The following is a 3,588-nucleotide window of genomic DNA, read 5'->3' on the forward strand; positions in this document are numbered from 1 at the left end:
GAGTTGAGTGGAGTGGAGTGGAGTGGAGTGGAGTGGAGAGGAGTGGAGTGGAGTGGAGTGGAGTGGAGTGGAGTGGAGTGGAGTGGAGTGGAGTGGAGTGGACTGAAGTGAAGTGAAGCGAAGTGAAGTCTTGTGGAGTAGAGTGAAGAGGAGAACGAAAGAGCAATTTGGGGAAGATAATTGGTGTGAGATATTTTAGGGTTGATTGAAATAAAAAAAGTCGCGAAAGAAAATTCGTCTGGATAAGCAGGCAGAAACAGTTAATGAGTAGTGTTTTAGAGGATTGAAAAATACTTTCCAACAACAAAAAGTTCCTCCCCGGCGGGGAATCGAACCCCGGTCTCCCGCGTGACAGGCGGGGATACTCACCACTATACTACCGAGGATATATTTATTGTATCAGTTCAATAATTTGTTCACATAATTGCAATGTTGCCAAACTTACTCAAAAATGTTATTCCATGAATATAAATTTCAATGAATTCAACGAAATCGTATTCCAATTATTTATGGACTTAGAAAACTTGTTTCTTTCAAGTTAATTTTCATACAATCAAATTCGATTTGTACAAGCCGAAATTATATTTCTTCTCCGTGTTCTTCGACACATGATGTTATTTATTGGTGAATCTATCTACCCTACATAGGCGAATTAAAAAATCTAGACGCCCTCTGCCGACTGAATTAAGAAACTACTTTGTCAGTACTGCAAAGTCAAAACAAGTTTCATTTCTTATGTTTTCTTTTATCTCACGTTGTCCAACAAAGTGTTAATATTATTATTTGGAGATGTTATATTGGGATTATTGTCTGGGGTTCTGAATAGAAATATTGATTACGAAAAAATAATTGAAAGGTATTTATACCAGCGCTTTCAACTGGCAGGTTTTAGGTCGAACGATTTTTCTTGGCGAGGGTTTTTCTGCTGAATTCAATTGACGATTCAGAAAAACAATTTCATAATTTTCATACTTCCAAATGAATTATCTTTCTCATCTGTAGCGAACTTGTTCCATGAGCTGAATCATATTTATGTCTCTTGAGATGTCAGTATGAGGAATACCTATATCAAAAATGGAATTTAAATATTTTAAACAGAAACTTTAAAACTTCCACATAAACGCTTTAGTTATCAGGATGTATAGTTCCTACCTCCTCCACAAACTCTTTATATGCTGACCTCAACATTATTACCTAGGTTGACTTCAAGAAGGAATCTGTTAAATAATAGGAATTTGTGTCTAGGTACAGTGGATCACTAATGTCATCGATCGATTTCATTCCACAATTCATCCCTTTCAAATGAAGTATCTCCAAAGAATGTTGATCTTTCTTTACGAAGCTAAATCAATCAATTCACTTCCGATAATTCCGATAAATATCTTGATTTACTAGAAAAACTCTGTTAGGACGTACAAATCTCGAAAAGAGTACTGACAAACGTCAAAGTTTGTTTACATTTCGTAGCGCCCTCAACGGTAATTGGATTCGTGAATAGTCTCTGATACATCCCAGGTTATCTATGTTCAGGTGAGTCAACATAGCTCGATCGACCGATAACACTTTGATTTTTGGACTAGGAGAATGATTCAAACTTTGTCGGAATCGACTCTAATCAGCGCATAAGCTTACTTTTTTTTTACTTTATTGAGTGGTTCGAAAGTGTTGAAACATGATACTAGTAATACGACTGATACCACCCTGCTTTTTCAAATGAGAATAACCAATTTTATATCATATTCTGAATCTGAATAAAATTCTGATTTCGAAATATTCTCTACCTATTTGTCAACTGTGCCTTTTTGACGTAGGCCTCTTTTTGGTCCTTTTCCGACAAATTTCATGCTAATGATGGTTTTAGTACTAGAAATTCTATTCTGGAAATCGTTCGAAATAAATAGGTATATGCTTTTTTCAATTGAATCAACCAAGAGTCTTCTGCAGTTTCTCGGATCAGTCTACAGCTGGTCCGAAAGATACTCCAATATGACTTTCACAAAATGTCAACTCCATTCTTTCAAATCTGATGTGTATCGAATTTAGGATCTCCTTTTGAGCCTTTGGGTATTAGCACGATATGTGAGCATAACCAATTATTTTTGAAATTTTTGTCCATCTTTATATAACCGAGGTAATTTTTGATTGGCCGAACCGATTTTCACAATCACAAGACTCGAACTGTTGGAAAAAGAACCCTTTGGAAGTTTACAGCGGAGAGGAATAGTGTAGAGTTAAAAAGCGTAGAGTAGAATAAAAAAGAGTAGAGTAGAATCGCATAGTGTAGTGAATCGTAGCCTGGAATGGATGGAGTGTGGAGTGGAGGAAGTGGGTGAAAACGAACTTCCCAGAAGATAATATTATATAAGATTCGAGTGGAGAAGGTTGATCAGAGTAGAGTAGCATCGGGTCGATTCGTAGCGTTGTAGTGTGGGTGTGGGGTGAACAGTAGTGTAGTGTAGTGGAGCATGGAGGAGTGGAGCGGGGCGGAGCGGAGTTGAGTGGAGTGGAGTGGAGTGGAGTGGAGTGGAGTGGAGTGGAGTGGAGTGGAGTGGAGTGGAGTGGAGTGGAGTGGAGTGGAGTGGAGTGGAGTGGAGTGGAGTGGAGTGGAGTGGAGTGGAGTGGAGTGGAGTGGACTGAAGTGAAGTGAAGCGAAGTGAAGTCTTGTGGAGTAGAGTGAAGAGGAGAACGAAAGAGCAATTTGGGGAAGATAATTGGTGTGAGATATTTTAGGGTTGATTGAAATAAAAAAAGTCGCGAAAGAAAATTCGTCTGGATAAGCAGGCAGAAACAGTTAATGAGTAGTGTTGTAGAGGATTGAAAAATACTTTCCAACAACAAAAAGTTCCTCCCCGGCGGGGAATCGAACCCCGGTCTCCCGCGTGACAGGCGTGGATACTCACCACTATACTATCACCATCACTTAAAGTACTAGAAGAGGAGAGACCAGCGCATCCACCAAATGTGGAAGATGTAACGAAATATTTCTCAGAATTATACAAGAAGAATAACGAACCTTCAAATACTCCTTGTCTCAACAAATGGCTACATGAACTCGGAAATAAATGGAAGGGTTCCGATTATCAGTGGCAGTGTGACCCTCAACAAATTAAAGATAGGATCAACCAGGCACTTAAGCATGCAGCACCGTGGAAGTCACCAGGAGAAGACGGCATCCCAAACTTCCTATACAAAGTACTACCAGCAGCAAAATCACAGTTAGAAAAATTTATAATCCAATCAATAAGAGGAGAATACCTACCCATAGAGAATGATTGCCGAGCAGAAGTTGTTCTTATACACAAAAAAGGAGACCATACTAATATATCAAACTTTCGACCAATAACATTATTGAACACAGATTATAAAATATTGACTGCCACCATTACACAGATGCTATTGGAGAAAGTGGAGGATTGGATCCCAAAACAACAGCTGGCTCGAAAACATATATGGGGCACTATCCACGGAATGTTAATGGACAAAGCATTAACACAAACAGCCAGAGTGAACAGGAGCAAACATTACTCGGCTTGGTATGATTTTCAGAAAGCCTATGACTCCATAAGCCATAGTCAGTTGAAAAGACTG

At 38.9% G+C, this 3,588-nt stretch overlaps 1 non-coding gene across 1 annotated transcript; it reads right to left on the reverse strand.

Annotated features, from left to right (window-relative positions):
• Window positions 1-314: 314 nt before the first annotated feature.
• Trnad-guc lies at window positions 315-386 on the reverse strand. The gene has a single exon. It is a non-coding gene; the product is annotated as a tRNA-Asp (tRNA).
• Between the last annotated feature and the right edge of the window lie 3,202 nt (window positions 387-3,588).

This window comes from Coccinella septempunctata, chromosome 4 (assembly GCF_907165205.1).
Source record: "Coccinella septempunctata chromosome 4, icCocSept1.1, whole genome shotgun sequence".
Lineage (NCBI taxonomy): Eukaryota > Metazoa > Arthropoda > Insecta > Coleoptera > Coccinellidae > Coccinella > Coccinella septempunctata.